The sequence below is a fragment of the Phocoena phocoena genome, chromosome 11 (assembly GCF_963924675.1).
Source record: "Phocoena phocoena chromosome 11, mPhoPho1.1, whole genome shotgun sequence".
Taxonomy (NCBI): Eukaryota; Metazoa; Chordata; class Mammalia; order Artiodactyla; family Phocoenidae; genus Phocoena; species Phocoena phocoena.
The window spans coordinates 64,252,100-64,263,747 of NC_089229.1; the positions used below are offsets into that span (position 1 = coordinate 64,252,100).

Below are 11,648 nucleotides of genomic sequence, written 5' to 3' on the forward strand. Positions count from 1 at the left end.
TGTTTCAAATCATAGATTAAAAAATCAGAATGATGAGGAAATTGGGTAGAATTGCAATAACTAGTGCCTGCATATTAAGGAGAATTCTCTGATATAAGGATCTGCGCGATGCCGTACCTCTTTTCTTGAAAATACTTAAGAAAAGTTGAAGTTATTTTCTGGAATGATACCAGTTCAGTCCTAATCAGAGGAAGGTGGATAGATAAACATTTTGTCTAGCAATTTTTCTTGCAAAAATATTTAATTTATTACAGACAGTATGGTAGACATTGTTATTGTCTGCTTAGGCTATCTTTACCATTCTTCCAGTAACTAAACTCCGTGTGTTCAATGTGGTCCCAGAGAGACTGTTAATCACAGTGTCCCCAAATCCTCCCCCCTCCCCTTCTCATTATTCACTCATTCTTCCTGGCACAGTGGCTGATACAGGAGTGAGCACATGGTCAATGCTGGACCATTCACTCTCTTAGGATATTTGAAATTGTTTATTTGACCTACACGTGTCAATAGAGACTACAGATAAAACATTTGTGTATCATGCTTCAAACCATTTACATAGTGACCCACCATCTCCAACTGTGAGGGGGCCCCATAACAAGAGAAGATTCCCTGGCTTGTACACACTGCTGGACAAATAGCTCTGCCACAGAGCTCTAGTGGTGCTGCAGAAAAGGCAGAAGGTGAGCAAATCAACAACAGAGCAAGTACTGTACAGGACCTTTGATAAACACCAGAAAGAAACCAAAGGGCTTTTCAACAAAGGCCCTTTAGATCGTGAAACACAATTAGAGCACTAGTGAGAAGGAGACTTAGGTGAGGTATATGGATTAAAATGATCATGGTCAAAAGTTAATTATTATTTCTTTCTGAACTTACCTTTTAGTTTTTACTTACTTACCAACTGTCAGCTGTCCTCCTCCCCTTCACTTTGCACTCCGCAGGAGCAGAGAATATAAACTCAAAGAGAGCAACGACATTTTCTGGCATCTTCACTACTTTTTCAAGAATATTAAAATAGTTTCAAACATGCCTGTTGCACAATGAATGTATTTTGAATGTATGAATCATGAGCAAGACACAGAGAATATATGTAGGATGAGTTCTCACCAGAGGGCCAAAGCAGTTTGAAATAGTTCTGTGAGTAGAATAGCCTATTATGTGAGTGCCAGTCTTTTCCTTCCTGGTGAGCCTAGTTCTGGTCCATGGATTCACAAAGAGTGTGGCCATGGCTGGGCAAGGTGGTGGTTATGCAAAGGTTCAACAACATTTTCATTCACCAAGGCCGATCTGCTGTTGCCACTGGTGAAAATTATTTTGCTAAAGGTCACACACAAATTTTGTTAGATGTATTATCAGATACCTTCCACTGTTTGTTTCTATTGTGAATTAACAATCCAATTACATTTACTCCTTGGTTATTTCTAGGAATGCTGTGGTATTTTGTATACAGATCTTGTATCTTGTTGAACTTGTACCTTGTCGAGCTATCTTCCTAGTTCTAATGGCTTGTTTATATATACACTGTTGGATTTTTAAAATTACATTTTAATTATTTTATCTTACATAAAGGAAAACAATTTTTTTCTTTTTCTATGCAGTTTTTGTATATCTCATTTTTATGCATAATTAGTGCAGTGGCCAGGGCCTCTACTACAAGCATCTTTCTATTGGGATCAGTAAGAAAGCTTCTAATATTTCAGCATTAAGGATGATTGTTCTGTTTTTGATCAATGCCTTTAACTTATTATAAGAGTTCTCTTCTAACAATATTTTCCTAAGAATTGGTGTGAAATTTTATCAAGTGCTTTTACTATTTCTATTGAGGATCCGGACTTTTTCTCTTTTGTTTACTAATGTGTAGTGTCCCTCACATAATAAGCATGCAATAAATACATGTCGAATAAAAATAAATTTATTGAAATAATCGTATGGCTTTTATTGTTTACATTTTTAATAATAAATTATATAAACAGGTATTCTGGTGTTGAAGAATTGTTACATTCCTGAAATCACCCTTCTTAGGTAGAGTGGTAAAAACTGAATTAACTTTTGCCAATATTCAACTTAGGAATTTCCTATTGATGTTCATAAGTGAGATAGTATAATTTTTTTCTTGCTTTCATCTGACATATTCTTTTTTTTTAACATCTTTATTGGAGTATAATCGCTTTACAATGGTGTGTCAGTTTCTGCTTTATAACAAAGTGAATCAGTTATGCATATACATATTTCCATATCTCTTCCCTCTTGCGTCTCCCTCCCTCCCACCCTCCCTCTCCCACCCCTCTAGGTGGTCACAAAGCACCGAGCTGATCTCCTTGTGCTATGTGGCTGCCTCCCACTAGCTATCGATTTTATGTTTGGTAGTGTATATATGTCCATGCCACTCTCTCACTTTGGCCCAGCTTACCCTTCCCCCTCCCCGTATCCTCAAGTCCATTCTCTGGTAGGTCTGCGTCTTTATTCCCGTCTTGGCATATTCTTTTTAACAGCTTTATTGAGATGTTTCACACATCACAAAGTTCATCTATTCAAAGTGTACAATTCAGTGGTTTCTAGCATATTCACGGAGTTGTGCAACCATTACTATGGTAACCCAATTTCAAAACATTTTCATCACTCTCAAAGAAACCCCATGCCCATGGCAGTCACTCTCCATTCCTAACCCCTAACCCTGGCCCTAGGCAATCACTAATCTACTTTTTGCGTATATAGATTTGCATATTCTGGACATCTGATCTTGGCATCAATAGTATGTTTTCTTTCATCTTTGTATTTTCTTAAAATATTTGCATAAAAAAGGACTTATCACTTCCTTGAAGGTTTTATAAAACTCGCCTTTAAAATTTTAGGGATTTCTTGTCCTGTTGTGGAGGAAAAATTTTGATTACCAATTTATTTCCTTTAATAATCAGTGGTGTATTTGGGTTTTTTATTAATTCATGAACCAATTTTAGTGATTTGTAATTTTTGTCTATTATTCATTTAATGTTTTTAATTTAATTAGTATTTTGTGGCTTACTATAATAATTTTAAAATGTTTTTTCAGCATTCATTTAATTTAAAAATAAATAATTTCAAACATACAACAAAGTTGAAAGAATTCTATGATGAACATCCGTATAATCACATCTAAATGTTACTATTAACATTTTAGTATACATACATGCCTCATCACCTACCTATACATCTATCCATTCATCAATCCACCTTTTTTTAAAAATTGGGGTATAGTTGTTTTACAATGTTGTGTTAGTTTCTACTGTACAGCAAAGTGGAGATCCCTGTGTTATACAGCAGGTTCTCATTAGTTATCTATTTTATACATATTAGTGTATATATGTCAATCCCCATCTCCTAATTCTTCCCACTCCCCCTTTCCCCCTTTGGTGTCCATACGTTTGTTCTCTACATCTCTGTCTCTATTTCTGCCTTGCAAACCAGTTCATCTGTACCATTTTTCTAGATTCCACATACATGCATTAATGTATGATATTTGTTTTTCTCTGACTTACTTCACTCTTATGACATATTCTAGGTCCATCCACATCTCTACAAATAACCCAATTTTGGTCCTTTTTATGGCTGAGTAATATTCCATTGTATATATGTACCACATCTTCTTTATCCATTCATCTGTCTGTGGACATTTAGGTTGCTTCCATGACCTGCTATTGTAAATAGTGATGCAATGAGTATTGGGGTGCATGTGAACTTTTGAATTATGGTTTTCTCTGGGTATATGCCCAGTGGTAGGATTGCTGGGTCATATGGTAATTCCATTTTTAGGTTTTTGAGGAACCTCCATACTGTCCTCCATAGTGGCTGCATCAATTTACATTCCCACCAACAGTACAACAGGGTTCCCTTTTCTCCACACCCTCTCCAGCATTTGTTGTTTGTAGATTTTCTGATGATGCCCATTCTGACTGATGTGAGGTGATACCTCATTGTAGTTTTGATTTGCATTTCTCTAATACTTAGTGATGTTGAGCAGTTTTTCATGTGCCTCTTGGCCATCTGAATGTCTTCTTTGAAGAAATGTCTGTTTAGGTCTTCTGCCCATTTTTTGATTGGGTTATTTGTTTTTTTGATATTGAGCTGCATGAGCTGTTTATATATATTAGAGATTAATCCTTGGTCAGTTGATTCATTTGCAAATATTTTTTCCTATTCTGTGGGTTGACTTCTCATCTTCTTTATGGTTTCCTTTGCTGTGCAAAAGCTTTTAAGTTTAATTAGGTCCCATTTGCTTATTCTTGTTTTTATTTTCATTACTCTAGGAGGTGGGTCAAAAAAGATCTTGCTGTGATTTATGTCAAAGAGTGTTCTTCCTATGTTTTCCTCCTGAGAGTTTCATAATGTCCGGTCTTATATTTGGGTCTTTAATCAATTTTGAGTTCATTTTTGTGTATGGTGTTAGAGAGTGTTTTAATTTCATTCTTTTACATGTAGCTGTCCAGTTTCCTGGCACCATTTATTGAAGAGGCTGTCTTTTCTCCATTATATATATTTGCCTCCTTTGTCATAGATTAGTTGACCATTGGTGCGTGGGTTTATGTCTGGGCTTTCTATCCTGTTCCATTGATCTGTATTTCTGTTTTTGTGCCATTACCATATTGTCTTGATTACTGTAGCTTTGTCGTATAGTCTGAAGTCAGGGAGCCTGATTCCTCCAGCTCCGTTTTTTTTTCTCATGATTGCTTTGGCTATTCGGGGTCTTTTGTGTCTCCATACAAATTTTAAGATTTTTTGTTTTAGTTATGTGAAAAATGCCATTGGTAATTTGATAAGGATTGCAATGAATCTGTAGATTGCTTTGGGTAGTATAGTCATTTTTACAATATTGATTCTTCCAATCCAAGAACATGGTATATCACCCCATCTGTTTGTGTCATCTTTGATTTCTTTCATCAGTGTTTTATAGTTTTCTGAGTACAGGTCTTTTATAATCCACCTTTTAAAAATGCATTTCAAAAAAAGACAGACATCAGTACACTTTACCCTAAATACTTCAGCCTTCATATCATCAACTAGAGTTCAAGATTTGACTACACCTTCTGTTTTTCTTTTGAGGTAATTCTACATGCTGAAATAGTAAGAGTGTCATTCAGTAAATTTTGATAAATTCAAACTTTTGTGTAACCCAAATCCCTATTCAAATATAGAGCATTACCAACACCCAAGCAATCTACCTCCTGTCCCTTTCCAATCAATTCTTTTCCCCACTTCTCCACTTGTTAACCACTGTTCTGCTTTTTCCACTATACATTAGTTTTGCCTGTTGCAAAACACTATATAAAGAGAATCATATAGTATGCATGATTTTGTGTCAAGATTCTTTCATTCAGCATGTTTTTGAGATTCATCCATGTTGTTCATGTGTCAGTAATTTATTGTCTTTTAATTTTTTTAATTTATTTTTATATAGGGTCTTTAAATTTTTTTATTTATTTAATTTATTTATTTTTGACTGCATTGGGTCTTCATTGCTGCCTGTGGGCTTTCTCTAGTTGTGGTGAGTGGGGGCTACCCTTCGTCGTGGTGGGTGTGCGGGCTTCTTATTGCTGTGGCTTCTCTTGTTACAGAGCACGGGCTCTAGGAGTGTGGGCTTCTGTAGATGTGGCACTTGAGCTCAGTAGTTGTGGCTCGCGGGCTCTAGAGCGCATGCTCAGTAGTTGTGGCACAGAGGCTCAGTTGTTCCGCCCTGTGTGAGATCTTCCCAGACCAGGGCTTGAACCCGTGTCCCCTGCACCAGCAGGTGGACTCCCAACCACTGTACCACGAGGCAAGCCCTATTGTCTTTTTATTGTTGAGTAATACACCATTGTATGAATGTATCACCATTTGCCTATCCATTCTGTTGGGTTGTTTCCAGTTTGGGACTATTAGGAATAAAGCTACTATAAACATTATTGTAAAAGCCCTTTGTACATAATTATTTTTATTTCTCCTGGGGATATCTAGCGTTGGAATTATTGGGTCACAGTAGGCATAAGTTTTATAAGAAACTGTCAGATTTTTTTCCAAAAGGGTTATATCATTTGATAGTTCTACTAACACTGTTTGTGAGTTCTGGTTGTTCCACATCTCACCAATATTTGGTGTAGTCACCCTTTCTAATTTTAGCCCTTTTTGTGGATTTCTGGTGAAATATCCATGTGATTTTAGTTGGCATTTCCCTGATGGCTAATGATGTTGAATACTATTTCAGGTATTTAGTAGGCATTCATGTATTTTATATGAACTGTTTGATCAAGACTTTTGCTCATTTTTAAATTATATTTTTTTATTAAGTAGTAGGAGTTTTTTTTTTTTTAAACATCTTTATTGGGGTATAATTGCTTTACAATGGTGTGTTAGTTTCTGCTTTATAACAAAGTGAATCAGCTATACATATACATATGTTCCCATATGTCTTCCCTCTTGCGTCTCCCTCCCTCCCACTCTCCCCATCCCACCCCTCCAGGCTGTCACAAAGCACCGAGCTAATATCCCTGTGCCTTGCAGCTGCTTCCCACTAGCTATCTACCTTACTACGTTTGTTAGTGTGTATATGTCCATGACTCTCTCTCGCCCTGTCAAAACTCACCCTTCCCCCTCCCCATATCCTCAAGTCCGTTCTCCAGTAGGTCTGTGTCTTTATTCCTGTCTTACCCCTAGGTTCTTCATGACATTTTTTTCCCTTAAGTTCCATATATATGTGTTAGCATACGGTATTTGTCTTTTTCTTTCTGACTTACTTCACTCTGTATGAGAGACTCTAGGTCTATCCATCTCATTACAAATAGCTCAATTTCACTTCTTTTTTAAGGCTGAGTAATATTCCATTGTGTATATGTGCCACATCTTCTTTATCCATTCATCCGATGATGGGCGCTTAGGTTGTTTCCATCTCCGGGCTATTGTAAGTAGAGCTGCAATGAACATTTTGGTACATGACTCTTTTTGAATTTTGGTTTTCTCAGGGTATATGCCCAGTAGTGGGATTGCTGGGTCATATGGTAATTCTATTTGTAGTTTTTTAAGGAACCTCCATACTGTTCTCCATAGTGGCTGAACCAATTCACATTCCCACCAGCAGTGCAAGAGTGTCCCCTTTTCTCCACACCCTCTCCAGCATTTATTGTTTCTAGATTTTTTGATGATGGCCATTCTGACTGGTGTGAGATGATATCTCATTGTCGTTTTGATTTGCATTTCTCTAATGATTAATGATGTTGAGCATTCTTTCATGTGTTTGTTGGCATTCTGTATATCTTCTTTGGAGAAATGTCTATTTAGGTCTTCTGCCCATTTTTGGATGGGGTTGTTTGTTTTTTTTTTATTGAGCTGCATGAGCTGCTTGTAAATTTTGGAGATTAATCCTTTGTCAGTTGCTTCATTTGCAAATGTTTTCTCCCATTCTGAGGGTTGTCTTTTGGTCTTGATTATGGTTTCCTTTGCTGTGCAAAAGCTTTGAAGTTTCATTAGGTCCCATTTGTTTATTTTTGTTTTTATTTCCATTACTCTAGGAGGTGGGTCAGAAAGGATCTTGCTGTGATTTATGTCATAGAGTGTTCTGCCTATGTTTTCCTCTAAGAGTTTGATAGTTTCTGGCCTTACATTTAGGTCTTTAATCCATTTTTTTTTTTTTGCGGTACGCGGGCCTCCTACAGCTGCAGCCTCTCCCGCTGCGGAGCACAGGCTCCGGATGCGCAGGCTCAGCAGCCATGGCTCACGGGCCCAGCTGCTCCGCGGCATGTGGGATCTTCCCGGACCGGGGCACGAACCCATGTCCCCTGCATCGGCAGGTGGACTCTCAACCACTGCGCCACCAGGGAAGCCCCTTTAATCCATTTTGAGCTTATTTTTGTGTATGGTGTTAGGGAGTGATCTAATCTCATACTTTTACATGTACCTGTCCAGTTTTCCCAGCACCACTTATTGAAGAGGCTGTGTTTTCTCCCCTGTACATTCCTGCCACCTTTATCAAAGATAAGGTGTCCATATGTGTGTGGGTTTATCTCTGGGCTTTCTATCCTGTTCCATTGATCTATCTTTCTGTTTTTGTGCCAGTACCATACTGTCTGGATGGATGCCTTTTTATTTCTTTTTCTTGCCTAACTGCTCTGGCTAGGACTTCTAATACTGTATTGAGTAAGATTGGCAAGAGTGGGCATCCTTGTCTTGTTCTGATCTTAGAGGGATAGTTTTCAGTTTTTCACCACTGAGTGTGATGTTAGCTGTGGGTTTGTCATATATGGTCTTTATTATGTTGAGGTATGTTCCCTCAACACTTTGCTGAGAATTTTTATCATAAATGATGTTGAATTTTGTCAAATGCTTTTTCTGCATCCATTGAAATTATCATGTGGTTTTCATCCTTCATTCTGTTAATGTGGTGTATCAGATTAATTGATTTGTGTGTGTTGAGCCATCCATGCATCCCAGGAATAAATCCACTTGACCATGGTGAATAATCCTTTTAGTGTACTGTTGAATTCAATTTGCTAATATTTTGTTGAGGATATTTACGTCTATGTTCATCAGGGATCTTGGCCTATAATTTTCTTTTCTTGTGGTGCCTCTGTTTGGCTTTGGAATCAGGGTAACGGACTCATAAAATGAACTTGAAAGTGTTCCCTCTTCTATTATTTGGAAGTGTTTAAAAAGGATTGGTATTAATTCTTCTTTAAATATTTGGTAGCATTTGCCAGTGTGTGTTGGCTCTGAAATCATACAAAAACAAGCCTCATCCCTGGCTACGGTGAACCCTTACTTGAGTTCCCTTCCAAGTTGCTTTGTTCTGGGGTGATCTCAGGATGAGCCCTGGGAGCCCCCATGAACAATGCTGCTATACACAAGAGTGAAAGAGGAAGAATTTAAGAAAGTATCTCCTTTATCCTGATGCCAAATTGCTGTAAATAAATGTCCAGATATTGTCCACAGTTTATCACTTTACGTTATTAGTATTGAATCCAACATAAATGTTAACTTTCAATATGATTTTCTATTTCTTCCTTACAGTGGTATTCTCAATGTTGACTTCACAAGCTAAACAGTTTTATCACTTACTGGATCTGAAAGTGCTACAAACCAGTGTACCACTGAGAATTCAGGTAATTGGGTTTTATTCCTCACCTGGGCTTGGAAACTCAGCTATTTAGTCAATGACTGGACAAAAGGATAGGTTTCTGAGTCTTCAATGATGAATTAAATGAACTAGTGTTGAATTAGAACATCAAAGGCCAGGATGGGCCTCTAGATTGAGGCCAGAGTATTGAATAGTTATATTGAGACTCAGGTGAAGTCTAGAATATCAAGATAGTGTGGGAATATATACACAAGTCTTAAAGTGTGAGGATAGAGTTTAGATGACCATGTGGGACCTTAAAACCTGCCAGAATGGCTAAGACATCACATGCGGTGACTACATATATTATTGGATATATTGGTTTTAGAGTGAGCCTGGTGTATCTACCCAGAGCATTGCTCTATTACTGGGAACAGCTTCTTATGACTCATTGTAATCATAGCATTGCCTACAAAATCCCACCTAAAATATCACTGGGCATGATAGTCTAGGCTACCAGTTTTTTAAAAATTTATTATAATTGTATTAATGTATTTTAAAATTAAATGATAACATGATGCCACTAAATAAAACGAGAGAAATTTAAAACAAGAAAACTCCAAAGCAGTCTAATTCCACATTCAGTCTCTAAATCCCTTCATGTCATATTGTCCTCCTACCCCCTAGTGGTTTCTTATACTTCACCTTGGCCTCTATTCCCATGACTGAACACTTAATTTTATCATTATCATGCTTTTATAGTTTCTTGTGTGCATGCTCACAGACATACACATGCATAACCGATGAAGTCGTTTACACTTTATTGAAAACAAATGGAAGCAATCAAATGTAAATTCCCTTAACTCCTTGCACTCTTGACCTTCCCTCCTTGACACAGAATAGACAAAGTGCCTCTGCTCCTACCTAAGTCCTTTCCATCTAGATTTAATGCTCTATTTCTCAAGTAATTCACTCCTAATTTTTTTCCTCCATATTTCTCTAATATCAGCAAACTTTCCTTTTCAAATGTATCACTCTGAACCACATAAAAATACTCTAGCTCAAAATCAGATTATAATAAAAAATAGTAATATAGTTGATTTAAAACATCAGTGGTACGATGATGACCAGGAAGTGAGCTTTTAAATATCTGAATGTGGATTGTGAGACAGTAATGAAAAAACATTTATGCAGAGTAAGATCTAGGTGCTGGGGTAACTGAAAGGCATTAAAGGACTTTTGATGGATCTTCTTTGTTTTCCAGAGAGAACTCTCCTCTATATGGCAATGAAAAACTACAGTGCTTGTCAGTGAGTTCATTCCCCTTGGACTATCTATTGACCCCCATACTCAGGCTGTACTCTTCGTGCTGTTCCTTCTGATTTACCTCCTCACTCTGATGGGAAATTTCTTAATGCTGCTGATGATTAGGGCTGATTTTCACCTCCACATACCCATGTGCTTCTTTTTGAGATGACTCTCCTTTCTGGACCTTTGCCACTCATCTGTCACAGTCCCCAAGATGCTGGAAAATGTACTTTCTGAAAGTAAAACCATCTCTGTAGACAGCTGCCTGGCTCAGGCCTTCTTTGTGTTTACCACCAGGGGCACTGAGGCATGTCTGCTGGCTGTGATGGCCTATGACCACTATGTAGCCATCAGCTCCCCTCTGCTCTGTGGCCAGGTGATGGACAACCAGCTCTGTATTGGGCTGGTGTGGGGCTCCTGGGGCCTGGCCTTTGTTGATGCTCTCATCAACATCCTTCTGGCTGTCAATTTAGACTACTGTGAGGACCAAACTCTTCCCCACTTCAGCTGCGAGCTGTCTTCCATCTTTCTTGCTTTGATACCTCCACCAGTTTCACACTCCTGCTCTGCTCTTCTGTCTTGCATCTCTTTGGAACCTTCATTATGATTGTTTCTTCCTATGACCACATTGTCTCCACCATCCTGAGCATCAGCTCCACCTCAGGCAGAAGCAAGGCCTTCTCTACCTGCTCTTCTCACCTCACTGCAGTGATCCTGTTCTATGGCTCAGGTTTCCTCAGCTATTTCTTGCCAACCTCAGGCTCCACTCTGGAGATGTTCCTCTCCTTTCAGTACAGTGTGATCACTCCCATGCTGAATCCCCTCTTCTCTAGCCTTCAGAACAAAGAGGTGAAGGCAGCTATGGGAAGAATGTTTAGAAAATATTTTCATTCTCTCTTGTAGTGTACACAAAATGATAATGAAAGAGGAGCTGAACTATTGCGCCACCTGATCAAACAATGGACTTTAAGGAGAGTTTCTTGGTTGTCCATGCTGCCAGATGTTACAGGGAACATAGTGGCATTTATTTCCTTGGAAATACTTCTGAAAAGGACAGGAAACTCTTACCTTAGGATGATTCAGGTTCAGTCTTATTTGGAAAAGGAGAAATGAATCAGATAACCCTCTTTTTCAAGGGATCATTTTGTTAAAATGTTGATTTATTATTCACATTATGTGGACATCTGTTGCTATTGTTGCTTATTACTTCTTCATGCTTCTTCATATAATTACACTTCAAGTCCACAGGAAGACGGATTTTCTCAAATTTACACGTCCATAAAGT

General features: G+C 38.0%; 1 pseudogene; it reads left to right on the top strand.

Moving 5' to 3' along the window:
- The first annotated feature begins 10,336 nt into the window (after positions 1–10,336).
- Positions 10,337–11,266, top strand: LOC136131399 (olfactory receptor 8S1-like; annotated as a pseudogene).
- Positions 11,267–11,648: the final 382 nt, after the last annotated feature.